At 43.6% G+C, this 17,651-nt stretch overlaps 1 protein-coding gene and 1 long non-coding RNA gene across 2 annotated transcripts in view; one reads left to right on the forward strand and one right to left on the reverse strand.

Moving 5' to 3' along the window:
• Window positions 1-14,298, reverse strand: part of BASP1 (brain abundant membrane attached signal protein 1) — a 123,829-nt gene extending 109,531 nt beyond the window's left edge. Inside the window, exon 1 of the mRNA XM_006135811.4 lies at window positions 14,091-14,298. The gene's annotated coding sequence lies outside the window, so the exon portion shown is untranslated. The remainder of the gene's footprint in view (window positions 1-14,090) is intronic.
• On the forward strand, window positions 528-16,288 carry LOC142827210 (uncharacterized). The gene is made up of 3 exons (XR_012901787.1): window positions 528-661; window positions 1,318-1,440; window positions 14,510-16,288. It is a non-coding gene; the product is annotated as an uncharacterized LOC142827210 (long non-coding RNA).
• The last annotated feature ends 1,363 nt before the right edge of the window (window positions 16,289-17,651 follow it).

Here is a 17,651-nt window from a genome sequence, read left to right on the forward strand (position 1 = left end):
AGAGGCTTCATAAAGCTTGTTATTAGAAGTAATAACTCCAAGATTAACCATTCAGCCTTTTCAAATGTTTTTAAAAGTCATGGATACCTAGGTTCAGTTGACAGCCAATCAATCTTCTTATCTATTTTAGAACTGTGTGTCTATCTGTGAGTCCATTTGTTCAAGAACTCCTCCTAAATGGTAAGAATTGGGAGCACTACATTTGGTATGTAACTTCCTCTTATCATAACTTAGAGCAAGGTCAAGGTCTGATTGTGCCAAGACAATGGGATGTGCCTGGAATTCAATTGTTTCTCATAAAATGGAAATGGAGGAGTCTGGTAGGAGAGAGTTATACTGTAGAACCCAGGTGGATAAAATCAGGCCTGGTGTCCAGATCCAGCCTGCCAAGCATTTCTCTCTGGCCAGCCCAGATGATTAACAGGTGCATACTTAACAGCTGGCAGCCTGAGTTCAGCTACCCTCCCTCCACCTTGCTTGGTCTTACAGCAGAGCTGCTCCCAGGATTCTCCTGCTAGCTGTGCAGTTGGGAAGGGCGACAATAAGGGGAGAGGGAGTGCTGAAGTCAGGGCATCTTCCTGCCCTGGACCCAGTCTCTGCAGGGCAGGGATCTGGGAGAGGGAGGCACACAGCAGTACTGCTCCAGTCTGAAGTGTGGATGGTAAGTGACTCAGAAGAATACTCAGCCAAGGAGGGGGGAAACAGAGCAGAACATGTTTCCCTTAAAGAAACAGAGTGGCTTCTCTCAGGAACTTACCCTACAACAGCCAGCACAGACTCTCTCCATATCACTCTCACACCCCCCCCCCCCCCAGTTTGTGCCATACACCCTGCTGCACAAACTCAATCTGTCACAAAGTCTGTCTCACAGAGGGCCGGCTTTAGGGCTGGGCCATCCGGACCTAGGCCCAGGGTGCTGCAGCCAAAGGGGCACTGCAAAGGGCTCTGACCCTACCCTCACTTTTGACTCCTTTCTCCTGCTGGCTGGCTTTCCTCTTTTCCCCTTCCCTCTGCTTTCTCAGGCCTCTACGCAGGGCGGGTGCAAAGGGTGCCAACGCACCCCCTCCCATGGTCCCCCAAGTCAGTGTGAGGGGGTTCCACAGTGGCCTTCCTGGTGGTCCACAGCTTGAGCTCAGCTCTGTTCCTTCCCCTCACAGCAGGGAGCCTGCATTGGTGCTGCAGCTTCGCCCTCCCTCCCCGCCTGCATGGTTTGAGTTCCAGCTTCCCACTGGCAGGGGGGCCAAGAGAAAGCCCCAAGCCTTGCTGAGCAATCTGTGTCGCAGGGAAGAAGCATTCTCCATCCCTCTCTCCTGGCAGGGGGAAACAGCAACACATGGGCGTTCCCCAACAATGGGAAGCCGGCACTGGCGCTCTAACAGAATCCAGCCAATGGGAGCAGCGGAAGGCCGTTCCTGGGCCCAGCATGGGGCACAAAGGCAAGTAAGTGCCTCCCACCCCCTCATACCCAGCCCCCTGCACTGCCAGCCCCCTCATGCACCACCACCCCGCAAAGACCCCATACTTCCAACTTGCTCCTGCACCCTCCCTCTGCCCAGACACCCTCCCGCCAGCCTGCTCCTTCCCTCAGAAATATGGGATGCTAGGCAGTTTTGGTGCTGGACAGTGTGGAGGGTCTGTGGGTGGGGGTGCACTGGACATAGGTATTTGTCAGGTATCTCTCAGTGAGGTGCTAGTGGGAATGGGGGTTGCTGGGTATTGGGTGATACTGGTCAGGGAGGCAATGTGGCAGGCACACTGGCAACACAGGACTGGAGCTGGGGGTGTAGGTGGGAAGGAAGTACAGGGGTTGGGGTAAAGATGGCATTGTGCAGAGTTTAGGATAAAGGTGACAAAAAATTGGGGTTGGGGCACAGTGTAGGAGTTAGAGTGCAGGAGAGTCAGGAGTTAATGGCAAAGGGGGAACAGGATGGGAGTCCAGGGGTGGGAGACCCCATGGCAGCCAAGTGAAATGGAGGGTAGCAGGGGCAGGCACCCAACATACAAGTTTGACAAGGGTGCCATTTTCCATAAGGTCGGCCCTGCTCTCCCACACAGAGTGGCTCTCAAACTCACACACTCTCTTTGTCTCTTTCTGTAGCCCTTAACCCCACCCCTTCTGCCCGAAGCCCCACTCTTTCTGAGGGGCCTGGAGCCGGCCCATTACCAGGTACTAAAATTCATGAAGTGTCCCCTCTCCCCCGTGAAAAATTACTAAAGAATGACCATAAGGGGCCAGAGATGGGTACTGGGACAGCTATAGCCAGGGGCAGATGACCATTTTGCGGGGCCCCGGGCAGCATAATTCCGCGGGGCCCCTCCTTTGCCATGGCGCATGCATGGGGCTTTCTGAAGCGCGGGGCCCGGGGCGGCCGACCCATTCGCCCTACCCTATATCCGCCCCTGGCTATAGCCCCATTATATGTAAAACTATAACCTCACTGTCAACAGGAGGCAGGGGTGGAGAAAGGGACAAGCTATCTACTATATATTTCAGAGAGTTTCTGTTTGTGTTTCTATCCATGTGTTTGTCTGGAGGACATGCACCACTCCCCTAACTGTGCCTGTTGCAGCTATAGCAACCATGGACAGGTGCTTTTTACCTGATTGTAAGCTAACGCTGTGAGGGAGAGCTGGAGTTGTCCTCTCTCCCAGGGCAGTCTGTATACTAAACCCCTCATTTCTAGCCCCACTCCATGACAATTATTTAAATGAAGAAAAAAAATCGTAATTGAGGAACCTGAACAACACAGTAAATCTTCTAGAATTTTATATTAAAAAATTCATAGGTCTTCAGAAAGACAAAACCACCATTCTGCCACAAAGTGTACAATATTTAGGTGGGTGGGAGGACCCACGTATGTCACCACAGAACAATTTTTATGAAAAATGAAAAATTACTTTACTCAGGCACACACTGTACACCCCATTATCCTTTAATGGCATTATCCTTCAGGAGGAGCCTGAGCTTTCACGACAATGAAAGCCTTTTTATATTTGGAGAAGCTCCTGAGGGAAACATTTCCATTATCAGCCTATGGAGACACTGTCATGATTCCACAGTGTATTTCTTTCCTGGAGTTCTTCTGAATTGCAATCCTGTAAAAAGGACAGGAAGTCAAGTTATTCAGGAGGGTGTCTTGGTGGTAGGGGTGCCTAACAGGGCATTGCTATTTGACTTGTTAGTCCACATTATCAGCTTTATACCCAAATAACTGCAGAGGAACAAGCAACATAAATTCTGCTCCTTCCCCTCAATTTTTGAGTTGCTTTCACATATTGGCTTAAGTCTCTTAACTTAACACTCTTTCATGAGCTATACAAGAAAGACCTTACAAAACATCTAATGTTTTGTTAACCTGGAGATGTTTTTGCTTGGCTATATTGCTTGGTAATAGTACTTACACAAAAGAAGTTCACATAAAGAAATACCTTTAAATATAATTCAGCCAAGTTTGAGCACTTAGAAACAAAAGCAACCAACTGTGGGAAGTGACCTTCAACACAAAAGCTTTAGATGTTACGCCTTAAAGGACTTTGCCAATACTTTATATTGTTCAGCAAAGTTTGAGTTGCTATGAGGAACTCCACACTTCTCTTGATATTACTATCAATAATCTGTTTATATATCCATTTGTCAGTGACTGGCTCATCTAGAGAAAAGCATGACAGCTGAACTTTCATTGACCTAACAATTACTCAAATGTCTGTGGAAAAAAAGTACTGTTCATTTTCTGGAGCTATTCTGGTGACTTTATTCAGTGTTCTATTAATATAATTCTTGACTATCTTCAAGTCAGTAAGGAGGCCTTCCAGCAATTACTGACATCTGTGCTGAAAAATGTATTTCTCATTGGAACAGTGTAATTAAGTTGGGGCAATTGAGCTTAAAATGGGATCTTCCAGCTTTATACTGAGCTATCAATGTCCTTCAACTCCTGCATCCTAAGAGGCAAGAGATAGAGGACTGCCTGTAATGCTATGTAAGACTGAATTAAACAGGTAGGCTGTGTCTAGACTGGCAAGTTTTTCCAGAAAATCAGCCGCTTTTCCAGAAAAACTTGCCAGCTGTATACACTGGCAGCTTGAATTTCCGGAAAAGCACTGACGATCTCATGTAAGATCATCAGTGCTTTTCCGGAAATACTATGTTGCTCCCATTCGGGCAAAAGTCTTTTTCCGAAAGACTTTTGAGCAAAAGGGCCAGTGTAGACAGCACAGTACTGTTTTTCGCAAAAAAGCCCCAGACACTTTTCCGCAAGAAGTGCTTTTGCGGAAAAGCATCCTGCCAATCTAGACGCGCTTTTCCGAAAATGCTTTTAATGGAAAACTTTTCCGTTAAAAGCATTTTCGGAAAATCATGCCAGTGTAGACATAGCTGTAAAGTAACATATTCACACAAGCTACATTCCAAGCTGTTTGTGAGTGAGCCTAAGGAGATCTCTATACTGTTCATTGCAACTTTCATATAGAAGAAATCTTTCCAGAGGCAGGAATGTAGAGTGAAAATGGAACAAGGCCTCCCAGACTCTCATATCCACAGGAAGGAAAATACCAGATCCATACTGATAAGTCATCTGTGTGGATGACTTGTATCTCCAAGCTGCTTGGCTATACACGCTTCATTCTGACAACATGGCTCTGGAAGTGCCATGTTTCCATTGGCTAGGCCCCTGCAGTTGCTCAGTATAAACCATGCAGGGAACATACAGTGCTAATGCACACAGTTGCATGACATCTGACATCAAAAACTAGCCAATCCACAGAGAACACAGAACATGAGCAGTGACCTGCTCTTTACTGCTCCAAGACCTCTCTCCACAAATCTAGTCATATTACTTCTGTTCAATCATAAAAGAGGATCTGCAAGGAAAGAGAATGCCACAGAGGCAGCACTACGTCACATCATCACCATTTCAGCATTAGCAGTGAAGAAACACATGAAAGGACAGTCTCAGCCAAACTGCAAATGCAAACTTCAAATGATTCGTCAGAAGCATGCTCCTATATCCATCCTCCCTTTTAGGTTATGGCAGAGATTAAGTAGCTATATAAAGGTACATGATCTTTATTTTACATTGTTTGAAGCAAAAATACAAAATGCATCCCTGAAAGCTGGCAGACATGAAGTAAAAAATAGGAAAAGCAGAGATCCTCATGAAATTCTGGCCCATGCCCCAGTCAGGCACATATTCCCAGCATGGGCTGTACCTACTCTGAGTGTAGCATTAGAATACTCAAGATACTCTTCCACGGCCAGCTTCACTCTGCACACAGAGCCATACTCTTTAGAGCAGGTGCTAGCTTGTCCCCATTTACCTCAATCGCATTAGGAGAAGGCAAGAATCTCAAAGGAACTGCTTTCCATTCTGCACAGCCATCTTTGCATTCTCTCCTCCCACCCCCATCCACTGTAATTTTGCTCCCCTCAGAACAAGCAAGGGGCAAGCAAGTCATTCACTGCTGTAATAAACTAACACACATACCTTTGGCAATAGTCACATAGATTTTCCTGTTAACAAAACAAATTACAAACAGAAACAAAAAAAATGCTTTGGAGTATATGTGGGCAATTCCTCAGTACATCAAACATTTGCCCAGTACACTCATTATTAACAATAGTGAATAGGGCTTTGTTCTCTCTCCATTGGTCAATGTCCATTTCCAGTTCAGTAGCAATTTACTCTATACTATTGTACTTTCTCCCACAATTAAACTCTTCTCTGCTTTGAGGAAGAATTATTATTTCTGAAAGTTCAGTGTAATAAGGATCTGTGGGCTGTGATTTAGTTTGTCGCAGGCATACTGACTCTCTGTATTTTTACCTCACAGTGTGTGATCATATTCTACATATTTACTAAGTGTGGCAGCCCTGTTGTTAGTCTGTCCTGTCTGTAGATTTGTTTTGTTTCCCTTCTATGCCGCTATTGTCAATTTAGCTTTGTTTAGAATGCAATCACGTGTTGCACTTATTTGAACACTAATTTGATTCTAAACTAGTTAGCAGTTCCAACAGACATTCTTGAACACGAGGACTCTATTTCTACTTTATCATCAAGGAATCAAATAAATCAAAGGAAGAGTGATGACTATCAGTGTAGAATATACCATGAAGATAAAAGACCTTATCAATTAGACGATTCCTACTGTACAGCAATAGCCAGCCCTTGGAGTGTTTCAAGGTTTACTTAAATGTAACTTGGATATTAGTCACTGGATTTACTAATTTCACATATGGAAACTTACATTTTTCACTTTGTGCTGATGGCACGTGTTTTTGCAATTAACTTTACAGGATTTATTTTGTAGCTCAGCTACTTTTACCAGTAGCTGACAGTTATGCTTCAATGGAGCATTAAAGTAACTCTTTTTCAGGGCAATGGAAGTTTCTATAGTTGTTATTCTAACACATTATTAGTAATTATACACATTATTAGTAAAAATCTGAGTGTCTTATTACGTTTAAAAGTTTCAGTATTAATACTAACTTCCTTGAGACTCTACATATAATTAATCAATATTGAAACTCACTTGGACAGAGCCCATGGTATTCAACACCAAATGGGTGCTGTTCTCTGAATAGCTAAAAAAGAAATTTACATAGTTACAGTTCTCATCTTACAAAAAAATAATCCAACATCCTAGGTGGTGGACACAACTAATGAAAAATTCCAGAAAATCATCAGAATATTCTGGCATAAATCATGTGGCACCTATGTTTCTAGCTTAAAATTCAAACTATGTAGCATATAACAGACAGTGCCACATGGCTTTCAGTCATGGTGATGGTACATAGCAGTCTGCAGCCTAGAAGAATAAAACAGATCAAAAGACAATGCTTAGATAAGAAGGCAAAACTAAGTAAGCAAGCTTTTATTATTAAAACTATTTTTCTAGAATTAAAGTCCATTAAATCACATTTGAGACAGGAATTACTACATAGCTTGCTCTTGGGGAAATTCTGACTATGTCACCTGTTGAAAATTAGTCCTCTTTATATCTACTGGAATGCTGAAATAAAATTGTAAAAGGCCAAGGGGGATTCTCAAAAATCTACCAAATCATACTATTATACAAGTCCCCTTTACACATACTAAAAGTGCCATATTTTCCAAATATAATCAAATATCAAATTATAAAACACAATTTTTAAATCAGAAAGCCAATGTCAACGTATTTGTAATAAGAAAATTTCCCCATTTTGAAACAAGATGCCTACTTGACATCACTATTTTTGACCAAGAAAGTTCTGCTTAGTAGGATGCTAAAATGCTGAAGAGAAGAGATGAAACTTGAGTCCTTTTCAGTCTCCATAAGACATTTTCTCAATATTTTGTCTTGAAAATATTTCCTAATTCATTAAGTCTCCATTATGTTGCATATGGTTTCTATTTTCAGGGTTTTAATACTTTCAGGAATTTCTTCTTTCACTTCTCTGGTTGGTGGTTCACTCTTATTCACACTGATTTGTTCCTTGTCAGAGTCTCCCCTTAGTTTTCTCTTGGTCAAAGAAGAAACTATTCAAAAACATTCGTGCTTTGGATCTATCTTGGTCCTTGCATTCTTACCTTGAAATAAGCTACGCAATTTGTACCCCACAAATTGCGTAGCTTATTTCAATCTAATTTTGAAATATCTTATTTTGAAATTTCAAAATGAACTGCTATTCTGAAATGTCCCTTAACCCTCATGGAACGAGGATTATAGGGATGCCAGAATAGCACACCAGATATTTCAAAATCTATTTCAAAATAATGGGTGAACTCAAAAGATGCAGAGTAGCTATTTCGGGATTCCGGTATCCCGAAATAGCACCGCAATGTACATTTAGCCTTATGGGCTCCTCCTCCCTCTCTTTTTTGTGCATGGCAGGTGAAAGAAAACTACCTTAAAAAAATTAAGTAGTTATCACTTCCTGGTATTAGAACAATGAATACTGTCCATTTTATTATTTGGGGAGCGGATGATGGCAGGTTCTAGCCCCATCTTGGGAGCAACCAGACCTCCAACACAGGATATAAGGGATGCCCTGAAAGAAGGGTGGTGGCCTGGCTATGGGGATAGAGCATTCACCTGGGTAGCAGAGGGTGCTGGATTCTAGAGCCGCCTCTGCCCACCCTGGGAGCCACTGGACTGCCAACATAGGCTATAAGGGAACTCCTGAAGGTAGAGTGATGAGGTGAGTTCCTGCATGGGATAGGGGAGTAGCAGGTGGAGGGATCTGGACCCCTTTGGGAGCCACGGGACCACCAACACAAGAAATAAGGAACAACCTGAAGGTGCAGAGGTGGGGTGGGTTCCACTGTATAAAGCTCATCATGAAGGGGGGTGGGAATAGGGGCACTTGCCTCAGGGTGCAGAGGGTGGTGGGTTCTAATTCTGTCCTGGGAACCCCCAGACTGCCAACACAGGATGTAAGGGACCTCCCGAAGGTAGGGAGGTGAGGTGGGTTCCAGTGTATAAGGATCCTCCTGACAGGAGCATGGTGGGGTGGTTGGCTCAGGGAATAGGACATTGGCCTGGGGTGCGGAGAGTGACTGGTCCTAGCCCCACCCCAGGATCCACCTGACTGCCAACCCACCAGTCTGAAGGTAAGGTGCAGTCCCCTGTGGCATTGGCCTGGGGAGCCACAGGTGGTGGGCTCTAGCCTGGTCCTGGGAGCCACCGAACTGCCAATACAGGATATAAGGGACCTCCCAGAGGTGGGGCGGGTTCCAGTGTAAAAGGGTCATCCTGGTGTTTGGGTGGGTTCCTGCATGGCTCCGAGGATAGGGCATTGGCCTGGGGTGCAGAGGGTTCCAACACAGGATGTAAGGGATGACCTGAAGGAAGGTTGGATTTCCCCCATGGCTTAGGGCACTAGTGTATTCACCTGGGGAGCAGAGGGTAGGAGGCTCTAGCCCAGTGGTCACCAACCAGTAGATCGCGATCTACCGGTAGATCTTGGAGGCTCTAAGAGTAGCTCTTGAGCCCTCTCTGAACTGCACGCCTGCACAGTACATTTACATTAGATTTCCTCATTTGAGGAGCAGCTACTCACTGAGCAACAGCACAGGTGAGTAGCTGTGAGGAATGGTGGGAATTTTTTTTTAAAGTAGCAGTATAAGGATTGGGGATAGCAAGTGATGGAGAGGAGGAGAATAGAGAGGACGGGGCTTCAAGGAAGGGGCGGGGCGATAGATCTTGGCTTGGTCTGTCATTTAAAAAGTGATCTTGGGTGTAAAAAGGTTGGAGACCACGGCTCTAGCCCCACCCCTCTCTGCCCACCCTGGGAGCAACCAGCACCCTGAAGACAGGATAAGGAACATCCTGATGGTAGGGAGGTAAGGTGGGCTCGTAAGTGACTTAGTGGATATAGTGGATAAGGCATTTGCTTTGGGAGCCAACCTGGCCCTCTGTCCCCCTCACCCAGGGTATGTCTACACTACAGCAGTAATTCGAATTAACTTAATTCGAATTAGTTAATTCGAACTAAGCTAATTCGAACTAGTGCATCTAGATCTAAAAACTAGTTCGAATTAGCATTTTGCTAATTCGAACTAGCATGTCCACATTGAGTGGACCCTGAACCGAGGTTAAGGCTGGCCGGAAGCAGTGCCGGCAGGGCATCAGATTAGGACTTAGAGTGTGGAGCTGCTGCCTCGTAGCCAGACCGTGTCCCTTTAAGGGCTCCGGGGCCGGGAGGGGGGCAGAAGAGTTTCCCTGGTGGTTCCCAGAGTGGCCACCAGGGAAAGCTGGGGAGGGCTAGCCTCCCACTAGTTCGAATTAAGTGGCTAAACATCCCTTAATTCGAACTAAGCATTAGTCCTCGTAGAATAGGTTTACCTAGTTCGAATTAAGTGCTCCGCTAGTTCGAATTAAGTGTAGCGCCTATGAAAGTTAATTCGAACTAACGGTTGTTCGAATTAACTTTGTAGTGTTGACATACCCCCAGAGAGCCACCAAACCTCTAATAAGCCTGACCAACTACCATTTTGTATGCATATCAAGGACTCTTGTCTGGTATGAACACTAAAACAAAAATGGTTGCAGAGTGGTCTCTTGCACATTAAAGAATCTATGTCATTTGGTGCTGCAGTTCATTTCCAGGTGTTAATTCTCACATGTTTTACTCTTTTATTTACTAATGAATATTTATTAATTCTCATACATCTGTAATGGATAAAAGAATAAATATTCTAAGTAAGTAAAAAAAGATTCTGCCTCCAAAGAGAAAGGAAACTATGCTGATCAAAAGATATTCTGCATATCTACATTGAGCCTATGATGTGCAAGTTTGATTAGTGTATGTTATTCATCAACTGTTTACACAGTTAAGTCTAACTGTTTCATCAGATGATTTAACCACTAAGCAGGAAGTAATCTTGCTACAGAGATAAAGATCAGTTGAGATGGGGAAGTTCTATGCAGGAAAGGTTTTTGTAATACTGGTGTTTTCACTAAAAATGTTTTAGAGTCCCAGAACACATTTCTATCACTAGAACACACAGGACACTCTTTTCAGGATTTCAGGGGTAGATGTAATATGGGAAAATCCATCAATGAAAGACAGGAAAAATACATGAACTATTAGCTAAATAGTAATATTTATTCCAGTGGTTTCATGTTTAAAGATGACTATATGCAAATATTTTCATGGAGATTTAGGAAGGTTCAAAATTAAAGGATTGGTTCCCTAAGTGATTTTCAATGTAATAGGTGTTCAAGATGTGTGGGATAAGAAAAACTGAAACAGTTTCAGAAATCATTAACATGTCACTTATCTTGTCTTTGAAACCCATAGGGAAAACAAGCAAAACTCGAAAAATTACTGCACACAAAACCCAGAACGGAATAGTTTCATATTTTAGCCCAGATTTTATTTTAATGGGATACAATTAGGATATCCCCAAGGGTTCAGTGTGGTGTGCAGTTCCAGCAGCTATGTACTAACAAATTCCCTGAATTACACAATCAGCTGTTTTATACATTAACACACCAGGCGAAACCACTGTGTTTCCTGTCTCTGAGGGGGGGGGTGTCATACCATGGAATTTAGTTTACTTTCTCCATCTGAAACTAAAACTGAAATCCCTATATACACATACTGCAGGGAGGAAGATCATAAGCCTCTCTTTGATAGGAAGTTCCAGTCCTGTAAGAAATCATGGAGCGACAGCAAAGGCAAGAACCCATTTTCTCCATCCACACTTCTATCTCCTGCTACCAGTTGTATTAAAACATTATTATTGCATTTTCCTCCCTCTCGCACTCTATAAGCATCAAAGCAGACAGAGGCTGCTAGTAGAGAGGGTGCTTCTCCTGGTAGTGACACTGCAGCTTCACTGACACAGTTACCCCATCCCCCAATCTCCTGCTGCTTCTCCTGCGAGACTTTTGTTGGGGGAGGAGAAACAGATAGGCTTAAAAATTGTTTGCGTGTTTAAAGTCTGATCAGCCCTGTAGGAACTGTCTGGCATGCATCTGTACGCCATGACAGGCTCCACTCAAATTCAAAGGCACTGATTCAAAGACAAATTCAAAGGCACTGATGGACAGTGCATCTGCTTCCTCCCCCTCTCTCACAAGTGTCCTTAATGGCAATCTCAGAGGGATAGCCCTGTTAGTTTGTATCTGTAAAGAAATAAAATGGAGTCCTCTGGATTATGCACAAATAAATCTGCTAGTCTTTAAAGTGCCACTCGACTCCTTGTTCTTGATTATCGGATTAAACAGTATCCACTGGGGACAAAAGGCCTAAGAATTCCAATCAATGTTTGCAAGTGAGGTTTGAGAAGAGGCAATAACATCTATAGCCAAAATCGTCTTGGTGAATGACTGCAGCCTGCGGGGGGAAGAGTCTACAACTTCCACGTTTTGGCCAAAGCTAATCATATGGACCCGCTCGTTTTGTAGCTGCGACACAGCAGGCATAATCTACAAGATCTGCACAATCTCCACGCGTAATAACCTCCAGAAAACAGTAATAGCCTGCAAGTATTCATCAGAATCCTTGACAAGAGCGTGGACTAACAGCTGAGATGTTAACACGCAGCACTCTAAATGAGAGAACATTTCTTATATAAAAATCGAGTAAAATGGAGGTGCTTTAAAAGACAGCCCTTGATATATAAAACCCATGAGAATCCCCATCTAGATGGAATCCCGGCATGATCCGTCACAGCAAGTGTCTCTCCCCCACCCCAGCACGGTTTCTTTTACAAGATCATTAACGTGGAGTGTAACTGCTTGAAGATACATTAAACCCGCTTAATCGTCTTCAGCCACGATTCCAGTGGACTCACAAATGGATCTGCCTCCTCACAGTTACTATATAATACCCCTTTGTCTACAGATGAGCGAGCCAGACAGCAGTTCCCACAAGAAACGGAACGTCAAACCATGGCAGCCGAATATGGTTACCCCATTTGCAGCACAGACCTTGAAAGGCCATTTTGCTAGAAGATAGCGAATTCCAACCTCATGTTCTTTCTTGATCAAGATATGGGAGACCAGATGGCTACTTCAACTCAAACTATAGTTTTAGTACCAATACAAAATCTAATTCTCATTTAGTGTAACAATTACGTAGAAAATATTGCAGAAAAATTACATGGAATTTGACGAGTGTGTAATGTAGTCCCTCTTAAAATTCTCCAGTAAGGAAAAAAATACTGTTATTTTTTAAAAAATGAGATCGTGGGAGAGGAATGTGCAGGAGATTGAATCTACAAACATCCTGGCTTCCATGTGTCTACTGCAACATCTCTGAATGCCTTTGTTCTATTGATTCTAATATGAGCTTGATTAATGATGAAGAGATCTTTCTGACTTGTCCCGCTCTCCACACCCTGGTGTTTGGCGCATGCGTGAGGCAAAGACAAAGGAATAGGTAATTACAGTACAGTTTCATTCATTTTCACTGCAGTATTGCTCTTTTAGCAAAAAGAACCAATGCCATGTGGTTTATTCACACCCGGCAAACGGGTTGTGTGTGTATTGGTATTAGTCAATAAACTCCCTCATTGTAAATACAGTGTGTGTGTGTGTGTGTGTGTGAGAGAGAGAGATCCTTCCCTGAACTATAAGGAGCTGGTGGAGGGGAAAAATAAGGCAAAAATATTACTTGACCATGTAGATTTCACTGGGAGGGTGAAGATACAGAGAAAGAATAGGGGAAAATGCGTTTAGGAGTCACGCACTTTTAGGCTGCGTTAGGAGAGGAGGGGTTTTGGATTTGGGGTGTGGGTGTCAGGTTTGTTAGGTGCTGCCCAGACAGAATTAACACGCTACTAAACCTCCAGAAATTTGCATAAAGAATTGACAAATCTGAGGATTAAAATTTTTGCAGCATATGCTGTCATTTTCAAACCCATTCGTGCTTGTTAAAACAAAAGGGAAGCTATTGTATTGCCTAATCAAGAACAATCACATTGTTAAAAGCCACAATAGGTTAATTGGCAAGCTTCCATTTAGAAAGGTTCTAGCTTAGTGAGGGTTTGCGTCAACATTTATATTTTACTCAAATACATTTCCTATTCCAAAAACCAAATGCCCTACAGGTAAAACAGAAAGCCATCCTTTCAAATCTACGACATTGCCCTAGTATCAGGTATATGTTAGACGCTAGAATGTCTCTTCTCCTCCTCTCCATGTTCTTAATATGGATGCATTTTCTTCTCTATGTGCTTCATTTCGTGAGTAGATTAAGAGATGTGTTGTTTAAAGCAACCTTACTGAGAAGCCACTAAAAATTACGCAGAATTACAAACACCCTATTTCCCCAACCTCCTCCCTCAAAGACACGCACGATCCCCAAAGGGCGGTAAGAGGTATTTAAATTAAAGCAATAGAATTTAATCCATTTGTGATTCCCACGTGAATGCATAGGCTCTTTCCCTTTCGAGGAATCGAGCCCTTCATACCGCCCGTGGTAAGAGAGGGGTTTTAGCTAGGGCACCACCCAATCTGCTATTCTTTCTCCCCAGAGCTGTTTATTTAACAGAAAACAAAAAGTCCTTTCCCCACTTTTGAGCTCAATCTAGACCGAAACAAATGCAAAGCTCATGGTATCTGCCACGGAAATGGCAGAAGGGAGACGCTGCGTTTCTTACCTTTTGTTTATATTTTCCTCTCTCCCCCTTTGTGTGTTTGTGTGCTCTGGTGTCACAGAGAGAGTCTTAGGTAGCCTAGCGCCCGCTTGCCTTCAGCTGAGCCGGTCCCCTGCTCGATCGCTGGGACTGGAGTGACTAGTGCTTGTTGGAGCAATGCCGCCGCCGCCGCTGCTGCTACTGCTACTGCTGCCTCTGCATTTCTCACTCCCCCGCCCTCTCTGTGACAGTCTGTGGGCAGTTCAAACGCCACACGCACTAGTTATTTATTTATTTACGGAAGAGGCTCCTAAGCAGGCGAGGCGCTTGCCCACGCCCACGAATAGGGGGCGCGCTGACCCAAGCTTTTAAATAGAGGCTTGCAGGCAAGAGGAGGCTTTGTTGGGAAGGTGCATAACTCTCTTTTTCATGTACCACTCTAGGGTCCCCGAAAGGACCTTGGCGGCGATTTGTTGGGAGGCGAGGGACCATGCCGCCTTCCCAAAGAGCTCTCGCACAGCCTGTCTCTGGCGAGGGGCAGGGCGGCAGGTGCCCTTTGCGAGGCCAGGCTGGCCCTGGCCGCTTTCCACACGATTTGCATCTGGAGCAAGACAACAGAGCTTTCCACGCCTCACTCGTGCAGCAGAGCGGCCGGCGCCCACGCAGTACCCGCAGAGCAGCGCTTTCCTACAGTTAGCCAGAGCTCGGGAAGTCTGAGCAGGAGACCGCCGGTGCTGCTGGGGAAACGCGATGGGTCCATTCAGTTGCAAACTGGGCTGCTTGCCTCCAATGTCACCTTTTCTGGAAGAGAGTAAAGAAACCCAGCGAGGAGGCGGCGGGGAGAGCTCTACTCAGGCGTTTATTCCATTAACAAGCCCAGGACCAGCTCTGCCTTTTAAAAGCCACGAAGGCCACTCGTATCTCAAGTGTATGGCGAGGATTTTTCTCGATCGCGCCCGCTGTTGACCAACTAGCCTGGAAATCACAAGGTTTTTTTGAGGTCCGACCGCCCCACAGTTCTTGTCATGTTTGAAGCCTGCATAGACCGTGTGCCCTTGGATCTTCCCTTCTCCCCCGTTCCCCACGTGAAAGTGAATGATACACGCAGTCTGGAATCGTAGCTTTTCCCCAAACACAGAATTTTGGGAAACAACATTATTTTCAGTTAACTCGGTTATTTATTTGATTAAAGGTCTATATATCAATGAAAATGCTAGCCTCCCTATTCACCTGATATTTGATTTGCAGCACTTTGACGCCCTCTGTGCTTTAAAAAAGGTCAGGACAGTTTGTAAACACAAGTAAAGGGATATGATTTGTTACAGTGCTCATGAGTATATAGTAAAGGGGGAAAGAATCTGACACTGTAAATCTGGATTCATTTCATAGGACAAAATTTAAAAATCGTGGAACTGAGGGTCTCATAGTCTGGAAGTGGAATTGACAGCTATGCCAGAACTTTAAAAGGCAGCAAATCAAAGTATTCTCTTCACTTACTTGGAGGTAAAGAATCGAAATAATATGCCTACTTGTAAATGATTAATAAGTATGAGACCGATTCAGTTTCACATTCTAGATAGCAGAAATGAACAGAGTACAACACGATGAAAGAAGAAATTCAGAACTTGCATTATGCTATGGAGACTCTATATCTCTGAGTACACCAGACTACAGTAGCAAGTTTGCTTCAGGGATACGATTTCGCAGCAGAGAGTGTATATCTAGACTACAGGCTTTTGTCGACAGAGGTTTGTTGACAGGGTACATCTAGACTACATGCCTCTGATGACAGAGGCATGTAGATTAGGCTACCCAGCATAGGAGAATGAAGCGGCGATTTAAATAATCGCCACTCGTTTAAATTTAAATGGCTGCCGTGCTGAGCCGATCAGCTGTTTGTCGGCTCAACGTGGTAGTCTGGACACTCTGTGGTCAACATCAAAGGCATTTGTTGACCTCCCAGGTAAACCTCATTCCAGGAGGTTTCTGTCGACAAAGAGCATCTCGACTACCTGTTCTGTTAACAAAGCAAGCTGCTTTGTCGATATGAGAGTGTAGAAGCAAAGGACAGTATAGATGCAATAACGCCTTCTGTTGACAGAACTCTGTCGACAAAAGGCATTATTCCTCATAGAATGAGGTTTACTACTGTCGACAAAACTGCTGAGTTCTGTCGACGTTATGGCGACAGAACTCAGCGGTAGTGTAGACGCAGGTATGGTTTTGTCGACAAAAGTCCACTTTTGTCGACAAAACCCTGTAGTCTAGACATACCCTGGTGAACAGTAATACAGCAGGACTTGTTTTAAAATGTAGTAAAATGCATTTCTTATGACTACCATAATATATAAATTGTGGCTATTAGGTACTTCAGATTAATTTACCATCAAATTGAACTGAAGACTTCTGTAAGAAGGTTCTGCTTGCATGCATATATTGCTCCACTTCAAAAACCCATCCTATACAAATCAATAAATCATACTGTTATGAGAGGAGTGCATAGGTAGCAAAGTAATACACTTCCCATTTTCCTTATATGGACTCTTTATACTACAAAGAATTACATAAATATATTAGACTGGGGAAACTAGTGAACACAAGCTCATAAAGTTCTCACCAAAGTGATACCACTGGAGTATTACACATAATATGCTGTCTATATCTCAGGAGTAATGACAAGCCAGGGTTCTGCAGAAATTCAAATACACAGTTTGTGTGTGACATGCAAATTTCTGCCTTCAAAATTGTCTTTTCAGCCTGGCTAATCTGCCTCTTTCAGTATGCCATACTTATGCCATTCCTGTACATTTCCAAAAATGGAAAGCATCAAGCCAGCCACACGTACTGTGTTGCTGACTTGCTTTTATGCTGGAGACATCAAGCATGAGAGAGCGCGTGACTGGAATATAGATCCACAAGTTACCATAGAAACTAGAGAGAGAGCCTGCACTGGGATTAAGGGCTGCAAATTCACAAGAATACAGGTTGTGGTTTCCTTGTTCTTATCAAGATAAAAAATGCTGCACCCTGTGTATGCAATGATTACATGGTTTTATTAGCATAACAAATCTCGAAATTCTAAGTCTTAACATAAATCAGTGTTTAACTAATGCCACTCTTAATATCTTTAAGCCTGTAAATGAAGAACAATTTCGTATTTGTAAAAATGTCTTCTGACAGTTCCCAATGTATACAGTTAGGGAGATTTCTTATTAACTTTTAAACCTCTCTTCCACTGAGCAATCATTTGCAATTTAGGTATGGTGAAATGGTAAAATATTGTAATGTAAAATGGCTGTTTGACATCTTTATGCATTAACTTCACTGACTGCAGAGCCTTGAAACTAGTGTGGTTAAAGGAACCTGACTAATTGGTACCCAGAGTTGAAATTTAGGGTCATGTTTAAGAATTAGAAGGGATTTTCCACCAAATTAAAGTAATTCTAATATAGGATAGGTTCAGACAGGGGCAACCTTAGGATTTATGGGGCCTTACACACTATTATTAAACTGGTGCCCCTAGTCCCAATACCATAGCCTGGGAGGGAGGTATGATTTTTTACAGATTGTTTTTTAATAAGCTTC

The sequence above is a fragment of the Pelodiscus sinensis genome, chromosome 2 (assembly GCF_049634645.1).
Source record: "Pelodiscus sinensis isolate JC-2024 chromosome 2, ASM4963464v1, whole genome shotgun sequence".
NCBI classification, from domain to species: domain Eukaryota; kingdom Metazoa; phylum Chordata; order Testudines; family Trionychidae; genus Pelodiscus; species Pelodiscus sinensis.